This window comes from Lepisma saccharinum, chromosome 11 (genome assembly GCF_977018435.1).
Source record: "Lepisma saccharinum chromosome 11, izLepSacc3.1, whole genome shotgun sequence".
NCBI lineage: Eukaryota > Metazoa > Arthropoda > Insecta > Zygentoma > Lepismatidae > Lepisma > Lepisma saccharinum.
The window spans coordinates 58208318-58223971 of NC_139239.1; the positions used below are offsets into that span (position 1 = coordinate 58208318).

Consider the following 15654-nt stretch of genomic DNA (forward strand, 5'->3'; position numbering starts at 1 on the left):
CTTGGTGAAATTATAAGATTGCGTCATCTGATTAGTATTGGTCAGATAACAGTGGATTTTAAATGTCCAAGTAGTCACTCTATTATGCATAGGCGTAACACAGTCCGTTTACATATTTGAACATGGAGTGTAAGAGGTGACCCGCAAAGGGCAACCTCTCGTACACGAGATACCCTGCCAGCCCCCGTGGCGGAGTGGTTAGCACATCGCGCTACGACGTCAGGTGTCCCGGGTTCGAATCCCGGCATGAGCATGGATATTTGCGAGCCATCACTCATCTCCATCTTTGCAAATTAGCCAAAGTGGCACAAAGAGCGAAGTAAAATAAAGCAAATCAATAATAATAATAATAATGTAGACACCCTGGACTGCATTTTGCAGACTAGCGAGGCTCTGGCGTGTGGACTCATAGACAGTGTGAGCGATTGCCCGATCTTCCATATCATCTTATCACCAATTATCCCCATCTACGCGATTAGCCAAAAACTGCAGAAACGACAGGATATTTGAACAACTGCAGCGCCACTTTAAACACTAGTTCCGATCTATCTCAATAAAGTGGACTTATATGAACTTGGTAAACTGGCGCCAACAAAAATGGCTGAATGGTCCTTTTTGAAAGATCGATAAAGTGCGAGAGTTCTTGTGTACCTCACGGGCTTCCTGTGAATGACCGGTCTTGAAAAGCAATCGTTATGGAGAACACTTCCGCTAAAAATAAAACGAAGGGCGGGAACAGCTGAGCCCTTTCAATAAGGTTCAATGCAGATGTTTGCGTCGGAATTCAGTTGTCAGTTGAAGAGGCTAATCTCGTACGGTGAAGTCGACGGTACCTCCTTCGATTTCCGATATGTCAGGTAATATCCAGGCCCCTCATCCAATTGCTCCCGATCGAACTGGCTCAGCGGAAGAAAGACTGAAGTGGGAGGGGTAAAGAACCTCCTTGAAGTTTGGATTATCCGTCATCCTCTCCGTAGCACAATGATTCGACCCCCCATGAGGCCTGCGTTATTAAACTAAGTGCGAGCTGTCAATTCGGGTCAGTGGGCGTATTTGTACTTCCAGCTCTTTTTACCATTTGTGTCTTATTGGTTACAGATTGGAGTTCAGATCCAATCGAACTGGACGTATGTAGTTGATTGGCACTGACACTGATATGAACTGACAAAGGCCATTTAGTTCAGTGTCCTGGTTGGTATTCCTGGTGTTCATACTGAAACAAAAAGCACCTCTTAAACTTATAGGTCAGAAGGTTTGACCTGATACTTCTCCCGCCAAGAAACGGTCTGTCGTCTGCTGGCAGTTGTTGCCAAACGTGTGCTTCGGGCAGCTGACCACCGTTATGACAAACTTCAAGTTATTTTTTAACCTATCTTCATTCAGGATGTAGTCATCTTTAAATGCTATGTTCACAGTAAATTTCACAATATCTTCACCATATGTACAATAAGATATAATCTAACTGTTGTAAGATTGATTGATTGATTTGCTTTATTTCACTTCGCTTCTTGTGCCACTTTTGGCTAATTTGCGAAGATGGGGATGAGTGATGATATGATGAAATTGATGAATGGACACTCACAAGCATCCATGTCCCGGCCAGGATTCGAAACCGGGACCCCTGGCTATTGTAAGAGCCCTTCAAAAGGGTAAGATAATAATTTCAAATGAGATATTCAACACCTTAGAGGGCAAATTCTCTTTCTCTCATAGCCCTTTCAGACTCAAGCAAGCTGCCACAGGAGTCGAGGTTCACACAGAAGTGACAAACTACAAAGACACGGGCCTCTTCAGTTTATAAGTAAGCATTCACTGCGCATGCGTGAACAACATCTAGGAGACACGATGTGCGCCACCGAGAAAATGACCTACTCCGAGCGACACGTGCAGCTTGTCGTGTGTTCAGTTCGAAAGGTTGCATTGATTGCTACGAGTTTGCTTCCAACAGACACATATGTCATGTCGCTTCGGTCTAATAGTTCCCTAAGGGAGAATTCACACCGAAGCGTGTCGCTTGAGCATTTCACCAATCGAACGCAGGATTGTGCGGCCTACCATGCCGCTATTGTGTGAAACGTTGCTGCTGATTGGCTCGTTCCCAAGCGGCATGTGTCGCGTATCACATCTGTCTGAAATCTCCTTAAAGAAGGTAGAAATTTAAGGAAGCTTTCAGATCAACACGCGGCAGGAAAAACGGTAGTGGCACGGGGTTTGAACACCGAAGTGACAAGCGACGTGGCATAGACGGAGTTCTGAAGGGGCCGGGGGGGGGGCTGCCCCCAACTTAAAAAAAGACTAAAAAAAATAACACATGATTAAGTTCAGTTACTACATTTTTGTTATGAAGCCATACCGCAAATCTTGACGTTTGGAAATGATGGCATGTGCGGTAATTGCGCCGCAATAGCGGGTGTTAGACGATTTGATAGATGTGTACAGTTTGAAGAAAGAGAAACGTAAAATGACTGTGTTGAGTCAACAGAACAGTTACTGCTGGGGTATCAAAAGAACTTTTCAATTTAATTTTTCTAAAATTTCTGAAGCTTACTATTGTACCGTAACTTTTTTAAAGTAATACGAGTATTGTATCAATAAAAATTTAATGAAATTCAAGATGCAATAATCGTACTGTTTTGCTTCTTTTAAAACTGACAACTAATATACTAATTAATATTTGTTTACTTAAGCGAGGAAATTTAACATTTTCAAATCTAAAAGGCCTAAAACTAAGTGTTTTTAAGTTGTTGTTTTTTTAATTTCCGGGGGAAGGCCTCCGAACCCCTTATAAACTAGGGGATATTCAATAACCCTGAGGTACATCATATGCTTCTCCCAGAGTCTGGCTTCCTAAAGCAAAAGCTCACTCCGCCCATGCGACGCGGGCTCCTTCACTCTATAAGAAAGCATTTACCACGCATGCGCAACCAATATACAGAGTCGACACAGGCTAGTTCGAGCGACACACACAAGCGACAAATTCTTCCAGTTCGGTACGAAAAGTTGCATTTATTTCTGAAGGTTGGTTTCCAATAATTCCAAACGTCACGTGACGTTTCAGTCTGAAAGCTCCACAAGAGCTATGCATTTAATATGCCTAGTCGTAACAGTGTATGCAATTCATCACAAATTCCCCTAAATTTGTTTGCAAATCCACTGCAGTAAAGAAAGCCAAAATTCATTCACATAAATGGAAGCGCTTCAGACGACGTAAGTCTCCTATTCCGGTAGGCAACAAAGCCGCCTCCGTCATATTCCATTGTTTGAGTATGGAGCTTGTTTTGCTTCGCTCCCACATCTAATCCTCTCGTGTCCGCTGGGCAAACATGGTGGCCAAGGAGATAGCTTCTCGTTTGTTTGACTTAAGGATACGGCGCGGGCGTCTCCGTTCGGTAAGCGAGAGGAAGATGAAATAAAAGGAGAGCATGCCTCAGATGCGATCCCATGATTAATATGTTTGGCGTCCTCGCAATTAGTCCGTGATTTATGTCCTCATCAGTGCATTATAGGTTGGCTTAGTTGGAGAGTTATTTTATTGTGCGTTTGGAAGATGAAGGAAGAATATAAGTGAGTTTCAGGATTACATTGTTGTCTGAGTATTGAGTAGCAAAATTCTGGGAGTGGTGTCATTGCCGTAACAGGACACAGCCAAGAAACATATAAGGTATGAAACAATGCAACTTTCAGTTGCCTCACTCAAAGTACAGGATTTTCTTCTGCAGTCCCACGACGCTCTGGCGGCTAGAATTACAGCCGAACTACTTGTGTAAGATTTTATTTTCTCTTCTTTTTTGTTATTTTTGTTGTTACCGAAGTCACCATGCAGCCACAGATTTTATCGTACTGAAAATATTGAAAATATAACTCAACGTTCTGCTTTGTAGGTGATCAGTGGTGGTTGATTCATAAGTTGTTGCATTTATAACCACAGTTTTTATTTATAGTTTCTCTATGTACCTACGTTTCAGAGGCTGGTTTTGTCTCCGTCCTAAGGGTAGTGTGTTTTTGTCTAAGTAGTCATCAATCGATAATCCCCGAACGCATGATGTGTTTGGGTAAGGCGTGGATATACGTTGTTGTACACAGTATCAAATAAGAGTCCTGCATTGGACCACTTTCGCTCGCTCGTACTTGTTCGACTCTCCTACTCTCGAGCGTACACAATCGATTGGATTGATTGATTTGGTGTTTTAAGTCCACTTTATGCACAGCAAGACTAATTGGGACTGGACCTACAGTTTAAAGTGGGATCCGAACCACTATGTGCCTCCACCGGGTATCGAACCCGGGACCCCTTGGTTACAAGGCAACGACACTACCACTGCGCCATCGGGAAGGCCCCGTACACAATCGAGTATCATTTTATAAATGTGACAATAACCGCAGACTCACCAATGTAAATATCGGCCTTAGTAGTTTCAGCCCATAATCATCTATTTTTTTTTATATATCATTGTGTATTGGTAAGATAGACTAAACTAGATTTTAACATGGAGATGATGACTATATTCACTTAAGTTTCAAATTCACTGCGTCTTTCAGCTCAAGATCCATACTTGAGGGCTCACAACCACAGCCAAATTACTGTTATACGTGTACTGGGCTTCGAGTGTATACCGCTCGTTTTGCCTAATAAAGCGAAGAAGCTCTCAATTCCGTACGCTATCTAGCGTCCCCCGTGCGAACTATTTGACGCTCGAGCGAAATCCTCTCCCTGCAACATTCTAATGTCAAATATGATATAAATCGAATGCCTGTGAGAATTATAATTATTTATCGGTGGCTGATTCTTCACCTCGTCTAGTGGTCTGGATGAGACCGGTTTTGGAGTGCAAATAGCTCGATGTTGTTTTTAATTTTGTCTCGTTTTCTCAATAGCTATACTCTGGAGCAGTTTGATGGGTTACTGTTAGCACTGTCGACATACAATCAAGCGTTTAGGAATTACTCCCCAAGGTGTAACGTAATTATAATATTGGTTCAAATGTATCTTCAGGTTTGGATTGGTCTGTGTATGTGAAGAAACTCAAGAAATAAACTGACTTTAGCACCTGCACTTGAAGTAAGGATTTTTATTTTCACATGCATTAAGGCAGATATATATGGGTTACAAAACCGTTACACAGTATTGTTTTATATCTTTGTCCAGTAATAGTTAATATTCGCAGTACTGTGACATTTTATCCGCACCAGGAAAGAACCAATTAACATAAATGCACATTTGTATAGTTCCTGAATCCCAGGCTAACACGCTCAACAAAAGAAGCTGATGCAATACTACTAATGAGTTTCCGAACGCATTAAATAGAATGTTTGTGCATAAAAGAACCTCCGAGGCAAATTTCTACAATTTAGTGAATTTGAAGGAATGCACTGCTCTCCAACAAAAGTTCGAATGTAACGCTTTTGAATGCAAATTCAATGGACTTCAATTAGTGGCCCTAAGTCTTTTTTAGAAGGTTACTCGGTGAGTTTCCTGATGAACAAAAAAGTATCCAAATTTATGTAAATTCAATGAAAAACCTTCCGGGAAGTTACTCAAACTGGGACATGCCATTGGGATTGTCTTTTTTAGCATGCAAACTTAAAACTTGTTTGCTGTGCAGGGGTGCCCACAGGGAGTATAATGGCACCGACAGCGCCATCAAAATTTGGAGAGGGGTTATTAAAATAATGTAAAGTTAACATGTATATATTATTTGAAATACATAAAAAATAGTTTACAACTTGGCACCATGCTGAAATATGTGCTATGAGTCGGGGTGACAAGGGAAGCAAAATAAGTGGCTTTCAATAATTGGATGGTAGTGGACAATCTGTCGTAATTAAACTCTTTATGGGGATTGACATGATCAACGGTGGGGGGATGGTACCTCTTTTTTCTGTAAATTTGTATTGTGCTACTGAATAACAGATTAAACATGGAAACAGCAAAGGAACCTACTTCTTACTTTTAACAATGTCAATTCTTTGCTTCTGAGAGATAGGGAGATATCGGATTTTATAAACGTCGATTTCTGCACAAAATGTCTTACTTGGCATATAGCAACGGCTATTAGTTCGTAACTGATTTTGCATGTGCATAATGACATTTATCTTCTAACAGTAAACTTTTATAATAATCGTTAATTATTGTAGTATGCATGTTGCACATGTGCGCTTGTAATATTTGCTCGATTTTGGGTTTGAAGCAGAGGGAACGTAATGCCCTCTAATTTGGAGAAAAAGGAAAGATCTAACATTTACTACAGACAGAGGTTTGGTAAATTAACTCATAACTATAAATATAAGGTATAAATATTTTATTTTGAAAATAGTGTCGGCATCATCAAATGTATTTTTTCGTGACTAGTTGGTTTGCAAAATTTGTAAACATTTTGTGCCTCATTCCTTTATCGAAGTCATGAATGCCACTTGTGCTTAATAATAAACCATTGATGAAATATTTTTGGAAGTCAAGTCAGAATTATATGCCCTGAGACACAGCAAATTTTGAAGTTTCGTAGAATAAATTAACTCGAAACAATTATATGTTTAGACAAGGTGAGACTCATATACATAATTATTGTACATATGGTGAAGATATTGTGAAATTTACTGTGAACATAGAATTTAAAGATGACTACATTCTGGTGCTTCTAGGGTTCACTCAACTCAATTCGTATCAGGGCTGTTTAACTATCAAGTCAAAATCCTGAGGGTCGCACGTTCGAACTTCATTATTAGTATTAAAAGTACTAATTACTTACACTTGGTTGTATATAGAACCGTATATTTAAATAGCAATATTGCGTTTTTTATTGTCCAATATTGTACTTAAGTGTAAAAGGCAAGAAACACACCAGTTGTAATAATTACAAAATTGGAATTTATAATTAACGCTTACCAATTTTTGGGCCTCCCGCTGTCCCCTTGTGATCAAAGGTTCCCGGTGGAGGCACACTACATAGTGACTTGGATTCCACTTTAAACTGTAGGCCCAATTCCAAATGAGAAAGGCGAGAAGCGCGGGGTAGCGTCGTTGTCACTTTATTGCTTTTCAAGCAGTTTCAAACGTTCATTTATCCGGTTTACTTCTCCTGTCTACCCGCAGTTCAACCAGAAGGTTGCAGAAGAGCAGTTGGAATTCCATACCTTCAGAGTATCCACCTCCAACCGCTGTTTCGAATATCGTTTCTGCTGTAAATCTGTCAATACGTTCAAACAAGAATTTCTCGTTACCGTGGCAACGCAACGTGCTAGATTGTTTTGGGGGTGAAATTTCCCACTCCGCACTGGTGGGGGTGGAGTGGGACTTGGCCTCTAATTCCTAACTTAAAATTTCGATTATCTGTAATAAAAATCAATTTATATTTTTGTTACTTAGCGTCACTATTTTCAGCTCGTGGCTAATCAGGACCATGAAGATGAGTGATGATTAGAAAAAAAATAGTGAAGGGACCCTTGCAAAGAACACTTGGGCAAAGACTCGAACCCGGAAACCTCGTTGGCGAGGTACGACGGTAAAAAAATCAAGAATGAAAATAGTCGTGTGTGTATTCACCACAAGTTATTTAAAACATTTAACATGAGAAAAAAATTCTGCATGAAATTCGAATAGTAAGCATACATTTTTATATTTCAAACATGGACATCATCTATTGTTAAAGTATGCTTTTAAAAATTTTAGTTCGTCAGAATTGATTACCGGTTTACATTTACGTAAAATAAATACATTACGCAAAATAAACATATTCTGAACCCAGGAACCTTGGTTAAAAGGCGCAGTTGAACGCGTAATTTTGTTTCTGTCGTTCAATTGATGCATATTAGTGAATCTCACGAAAAAGCACCTGTAACAGTATGCTTTCATGCATTTATCTGCATGATTTTTCCCGTGTAAACATATGTTCAATGAACCAATCATTAGCATGGAGTTGAGTGTGATATTGGAGTTAAAATAATTATGCATGTTTGTGTCAATTGGCAAATTTTGAGTTCTTTGTGTTCGTTTGTGTGTTCAATATCCGGATTCAGGATCCGATATCCCTAACACCCATAAATCCGCGCTGTTCCGGGAATCTCTGGAGCAAACGAGAGAAATCAAGTCCTTTACGCAAGTAGGACTCGAGAGGGTTCGACCAGTGAACGCTTGAGAAGGGAAGTGAATGCACGGAGGGGACAACGCGGCTGTTGCTACCAGTGGTTAACAGGAGCGCGCACTGGTTTGCTCCTCCCAATAGTTTTCTCCCCCTCCTCTACCATTATGCGCTTCCTTGCTGCACAGATTCCCGAGACTGTGTGTAAATCCAAATACCCAATCTTGGATTCTATATCCGTATCGATAAACATTCGCCCAACAATTCGAAAATTGGCACTCGCTCTTAAAAAGAGCAGACATTGGAAAGAAAAGTTCCCAAATGTACGACCATGACTATGGTAGAAATTTCTGCACGCATTTTTATCCTGTCGCTTATATCCCGCCTTACTTTTTCTCCACATTCAGTGTGAAATTGTTCCTTTCAAAATGCAGTGGCGCCTGGAAGACAGACACTTTCTCAAGAATATTCATTTGGGGAATAGTTCTCCAAGTGCGAGGCCTCTCGCAGGCCTCATATGAATGCCGTATCCCTTAGTCTCTCTCCGCGAAAAGCCCCTTCATCGCGGAGTAAGGCCAAATAGGATTTTTTTAAGTGTCATTAGTTGTCGTTTGAGGAGGCAGGCAGACGGGAGCAAACAAGAGAAGAGTCGGTATTATTCTGCGGACGGAATCACTTAAGTTGAGCGGCCGGCATTGTCTGACGTAAGATGAGATCCGAAGAATGGAGGGGGTGGGAGGTGTAAGGAGGAGACATCGCGCAATCAATATTTTGACTCCGCTGGACTTGGAAGAAGCGGCTTTTATGCGCGCGAGTGCCGATGCCAACTGCAAAACATCCCAGATCGCGAGTTTTCTTTTCTTTGTTTTTTGTACTCGGAAGCAAAACAAACTCTCGTAACTTGGCTCCTTCTATTAAGGCGCGGGGGTGGGAGGGATGCCGTAGAGAACAATGCACCAAGCATCTCCGATCTTGGCAACCGTCTTCAATCCGTGACCTTCGCGGTACGACCAAAGCGGATATATCTCTTTGTATTATTTGTCTGTTAACCAACTGGGTTAATATGCCCGTCAGCACCGTTCCAGTTATTACAAGGAAAGGAATAGATGACAGTCGATTGCAATGATTGCCATGTGTTTGCTTTGTTCTTTACTAAGCTTTTATAACGCATAGAACGTAATATAATTTATACAACACAACGTATACTTAATTTATACAATACAAGCATAGAATAACATTGTGAGTTGTGGTAGACGTCATCAATACTTGTAACAATATACAGTAGTTACCTATTGACTTGAGTTATTGTTTAGAAAACGTTGAATAAAAATAATAATTTCAGAAGATTGGGCTTTTTTGTCACTTTTTTCAATTCTGAGATCGATCCTGTATCCTCCATTTTTTTCTTCCTTCACATCATTCTATTTTTAGATTTCGAGGTTAGTTTCCAGCTTTCTTTGTTTTTATAACTTAGCAAGATAAATAATTTTTAAGATTTAACTAAACAAACAAATGTAGTTTATCTACCAGATAAAGTATTTGGTAATAGCTCTATAACTTATTGCTTCCCCCCCTAATTTTACGTTATTTTCTGCCCCCTTTGGCTAATCGCGACCACGAAGATGATCAGAACTACTAAATTGTCTATATGAAAGAATTCAAATATTCCTTTAGTTTAGGTATAACAATACTGTTCTGCTAATGCACATCGCGCTACGACGCCAGGGGACCTGGGTTCGAGTCCCGGACTGGAAGTTTGTGAGTGTCCATTCATCAATTTCATCATATCATCACTCATCCCCATCTTCGCAAATTAGCCAAAAGTGGCACAAGAAGCGAAGTAAAGCAAATCAATCAATCAATCAATATTCTGCTAATGTTGCGAACTATTTGCTGCGCTAACATAACCGAGTGCACAATTTAATCATTTTGGTTTTAAATAAGATTGATGACACTTAAATGTTTCACAAACCGTCTTAGTGACAATACAAATACATTCCTCATGACATCATCGACTCATCTTCAGTGTCGCTATTAACCTTTCTAGGCAGAAATCTGACAAACTAACCAAGAATAAAACTACCTCCGAATTGTAAATAGGCTCGGCAACTTCTAAAGCTGATTTAAATCTGAGAAACTTTCGCCACTTGCTGAGAATCGAACTCTAGAACTCACTTGAAATTTCCTGGAATGGAACTAAAGCTGTTGCCTCATGTTTTGTTGCATGGAGTTACCGTAATGACGGTGGCGCCACAAGCTGTTGTTGCGTCTCTATTGATTGGTGGTTTGGCGCGTTAGCGAAATGAGGAAAATATAGCCAGGGAATTGATTCAAAAGCTGGTACTAGTACATTTCTGCTAATGAACTCTCGGCTGCGTGTACAATCGTTCCGCATACATTATGTGGATAAGGTCGAATACTGTCTGCAATTCAAGAACCTTCAGGAACGCCAACCGCCTTTTAAGAGGATTCGGGGAGACCCCAGATAAAAGTTACATGGGAATGTTTTCATACCTAATTTGTTATGAATCCAGAGAATCCTTTCAGAATAAAATAAGATTCGTCGATTGTATTTTTCTTTATTTTGCTTCCTCATATTTCATCCATGGCTTTTGCAGAAATCGAAGCCACAGTGAATGTGAATTCGTAGGGAAAGGCTGCTTTTAATCCCTGCTAACGCAGTGCTCTAAGTGAGGAGGAATGCATGAGGAAGGTATCCCCCCTGCCAGAAAAAAATCGCAAAGCATCCCCTCCAGTTGTCTCACTGTCTCACCATGTTAAACCATAGGAACATCCCTCAACTAACCCCAAAGCTCAATAAACATCCCCCAGCTAACCTCAAGGCTCAACAAACATCCCGCCAGCTAACATTTTCCACTTCAAGCGATGCGGTAACCAGCCTCAGTTTATAATGACCGGAACTCTACGAGTCGTGAGTGAAATTCTGTGGAAGGTGAGTTGTTCTGTGGGAAAACTCTCTTTAAAAATTGTTCGAGATTTTGATTTTTTTTTCTTAATCCTTGGGAACATCCAGGTTACAGAAAAATCTTTATTCCTTCAACGTACGTTAGAAATACATTACTTATACTGTTAAGTTTCTCTATCTCTAGTTTCAAGCGGCTTCTTATGTACTAGAGAAACAACAAATAAATATACGGTTTTAGACGGTGAACTCTCCAGTCTCTCTTGATTAGTCAGCGTAACACACTACGAAGCCAAGAGTCTTTGGTTCGATTTTGTTTGATTGATTTGGTTACTTTTCTGGCGCATTTGGTTAATCGTGACGATGAGGATGAACAGTGACAAGATGAATTGATGAAGGCAATCACAAACACACATGGACAAGACAGAGCACAAACCCCACGGAGGATCATACTGGCTGAGAGTCCAGACGGAAAAAGGTCTCCCCAATACCATTCGCCTTGAAATTCAGGGTTCCCGGGTTCGATACCCGGTGGGCGCATATAGTGATTTGGATCTCACTTTAAACTGTAGATCCAGTCCCGATTAGCCTTTATGTGCATAAAGTGGACTTAACAACCAAAAACTCCAAGACAGCAGAGCCTCTTTATTCTGAAAAAAGGCAGACCAGGCTGTGCACTACGTGGATGAGAGGTTGACATTTGGGAGCTTTGGGTGAAGGGCACCCCTTACTCCCTTCTTGGTTCGAATCCTGCATAAAACACTGTATCTCCTATTCCAGCAGTTGATCATTCATCCTCGTCGACACGATTAACCGAGACAAGTAGAATATCGGCGCAAGATTAAAATAATAAGCGATGAGTCCAGGCGATAGGGAGTCCACCTCTAGTGCAAACTTCACAAGGCGGTGCCAGTTTTGAGAGGTTCGTGACAACTGAGAATCCAAAAGGAAAATAGACGACATTAGAAATTAGGATCATACGTCGCATAATTTCAAAAGATTATCTAGAAGATAATCTGCTAAAATGACTGTTTAGCGCCTCTCGTGTAGTTTATACCGACCGCGCCCAACATCTACCATATTGTACCGACTCTCAAAGGGGCCTTAACTGATGGTCTTTGTCGACGATTGATCACACGCTTATCGCTGATGCAAGTAAAGTCCCCTTAACGCCCTACTCAACACGCATGGATAGAATAAACTACCGGAATCCCCCTCCCCCATGTTCAATTTACTCACATCCACATCTTAACTTTATTAACAAAACCACCTGCTTACGCCCTGGTGTATGGACTTTAATACTCCGTGCAGTAGAACAGAATTAATCGCACGCACTGTTGTTTACCGTCAGGACCTCTGTGTACTCCCTTGTCGCTTTCAGTATGGACTATCGCCCTGGGGACATCCACGATGCTATCTATCTGGAACATGTTGCATTTATGGGCCCTGCTGAGCCATAATTCAATATCTCTTGGCAGATATAATTTCGCACGTTTTGCTGGGCTGACCACGAACCCCGGTTTCACAGATGGTTCCGGCTTGAAAAAGCTGTTCCAATCGATTTCGATTCCATTTCGAAGAACATTTATGAAACTAGATTTAAAGAAGGGTCTTCACTGAAGCGATAAGATTGTACGACATGGTAACTAACTCTCTAGCCTTCTTAAACCCGAAGGTTTATGGCTGCAGCAACACAAGCCTTCCAACTGTCCATATCCTTGGCAAGATCAATCCAATCTTTTCCATCCTTACCGATTTCCTTTAGATCCATCTTAACGGTATCACTAAAGGGATAATGTAGTGGAAAGTAATCTTCCTCAAGTTCAGATTATGTTGAGTGAGGTGGACGAGCCAAAGTAGTAAATATTTAGGGAGTTCTGCCACTAAGAAAATATAGTAGAACACTTCCACGAACAACTTACTCTATGTTGGGCCAACGTTTGTCAGTTATAATGTATACTTAATTTCCTTGATAAATATACCCTATTGGCAGGAGTTAAGCCTGCATTTTTTCGCTTAGATTTTTACGTACTGCATAATCTCCTGTTTGCGACAACTTATAACACACATGTACGTACAGTTCCAAGATGGGAAATTGTAGGCACCGTCGACGTCATCAGAACCCGTCGCGGTAGCACTGACAGACAATTCCACGCATTTAAAACAGCAAGAGCAAAACATTAGGCTAAACCAGGACTCGCCCCGCAGCTTAGTTGGTATAGCAATGACACGGTATACCCGAGAACCGGGTTTGAGTCCTGAACGAGACTGCATTTTTCGCTATAATTTCTACATGGTTCTGTTTTATTTCTAATCTCCTCTTAGTCCACTTTAAGCACAGAAAGGCTAATCGGGACTGGAACTACAATTTAAAGTTGGATCAGGAACCACTATGCGCCTCCACCGGATATCGAACCCGGGTGCCCTTAATTAAAAGGCGACGACTTTACCACTACGTCATCGGTGAGGCCGTCTATACCCTGCCCCAGCTAACTGTAGAGCAGGGCCGCGCGTAGCGGCAGAGATGGAGGAGGCAAATCGAGTGGTGAAAGCCAGAGCGAAGCAGGAAAGGCGGCAACTCCAGCCGCCCATTACGCAATCCCGTTCCTCTCATTGTTGATTGGTGGAGCCGTCTCGCGTCACTACTTGCGCAGAGACTTGTTCTCGTTTGCCTGCTCTACAGTTAGCTGGTACAGGGTATAATATCCTTACACATTAACATTTTCTTTCCCCACTTTCCTTTCCCGATCCATGAACTGCGAAAACCATTCCAAGGGGATGTGCAAATTTAAGCATTAAACAGGAACAAATGGTAGCGGATGATCTGGGCAGTTTGTTTCATTTTGCAAGCTCTTTGCCTTCACGGAAGCCTTCCAAGAATGGTGCATATGTATGCAGGCGCAGGGGCATGGAGGTCAACGCACCGGAAATCGGCTCTGCGGTTACAAGATTTATCATGCTAGCCGGAATAACTCCTCCTCCGAACCGCAGCCGGGTTTAACATACTCCTCCATCCCACCATGCCTTCCGCCAAAAGGTTCTCGGTAGAATTTATCTTTCAATTTGTAAAAAAATGCACAGCTTTCCTTGGTAGTCGTTCAGCGAATTCAAGAAGATTTAAAACAATTCCACAGATTCCATTTGATGCATCACTCTTAACAGTAGTATGAATCAGTTCTTTTCAGATATATTCCTGCAGGCATGTCACATTCCAGGCCCCTTGCCAGTTCCTTATTGCCGGCTTTGATCCTTGGTCCTTTCGTGGTACAAGGACTTGGTCTGGAAGTATTACTAAAACACAATACTCCCCCCCCCCCTTCTTGACCCTCTTGGACCCTCCGCTGTGCTGTGCATGTAAAGTTTTTTTTAACTATTCGGTACATCGCCGATTTTAATGACCTCTGACAAACTTTTCATCTTCCCGACTCCTTGTCATCCATGTTGGATGGAGTTGATGACAGTGTTTTAACAAATGTTTTTAGCTTTTTGAGAAGTACGGGCATCTTGCACTGTCTAGGAGTACGTTTTAGCAGCTACCTTACTTTTATAACGTGTTGTGCATGTCCCGTGCAGGTCTCTACAACCTTTTAGCCTTTCTCAGGGAGCTTTTTACACCCCTTCTTTTAACTTTGAGGTAAGGCTTTTAAGTGAGGAAAGTTTTCCTCATATACTTTGAAATGTGCAAAATGGCCATGTATGCCGACGCACCAGAAATTTTAACTCATTTGATAGACTTAGGCACAAAAAATTTAGTAATCCATTTGGGATGCCAGATTAGAAAACGACTCAGTCACTTCTATGGAGAAGTTTATATCTCTAGTTTTGCCTACTCATGCTGTTGCTGGACCTTTTGTTTCCACAGTGAGCTGATATTGATTTTATTGTATGGTCTATATCTTCAATATTGTTTGCAGAATAAGGCGAATACGGTCGCTCCATATCCAATACGCTAATGGCAGATTTGGACAAGTATCGCTCTTCCCTTTGGTGCAAGCGATTCTGGTTTTGATCTACGGTCATTCGGGAGCTATGACACAGTTGAAGGCCACAGTAAAGAATATATATTATACTCAGAGAAGGTGGAAGTACTCTTCAAACAATCAAAATTGTTCTTGACAGAACTTGGTCTGTAAGGGGCTGTGCGCCACAAAGTTGTTTCGTAGTGGTCGATTGACGAACTTCATTAAGACCTCACTTTTTAATTATCGACATGGAGATAAGGTTCATTAAAGACGCATCGCATCGCTCTTCTCCCTCAAGGAGAGGAAGTCTTTCATCTCTCTGAGGAGATGCGTAGGCAGGAGGATTAAGTTAGTCTGTGCGATGCCTCTGCAAAAACACCTGTTTGCGTGTTGAGGTGACAAGCGTTTACCTCTCCGCACACACACCACAGTCACCATGCTCCGCGTTCATGAATAATTAATGACGATATTGAATTTTCGAGTTCATTCCACCGAGTTCTCCCATGAGAGACCATCCCTGGAAAAAGTAAAGAAGACCAGTTTGCTGATATGTTAATCCATACACACGCACCATCCACCGTGGAACTTGCAACACGTAAAAAGGGTCAATGATCTGGAGCCAATCGAAACGCGGAATGACGGTGCGTCGCAGTTTCCTCCAGTACCATTTGCTACTCCTTTTCCCTCCAAGTCT

General features: G+C 41.4%; 1 protein-coding gene across 39 annotated transcripts in view; it reads left to right on the forward strand.

Annotated features, from left to right (window-relative positions):
- Positions 1-15654, forward strand: part of slo (calcium-activated potassium channel slo) — a 285961-nt gene that overhangs the window by 132019 nt on the left and 138288 nt on the right. The gene's annotated exons all lie outside the window — the stretch shown is intronic.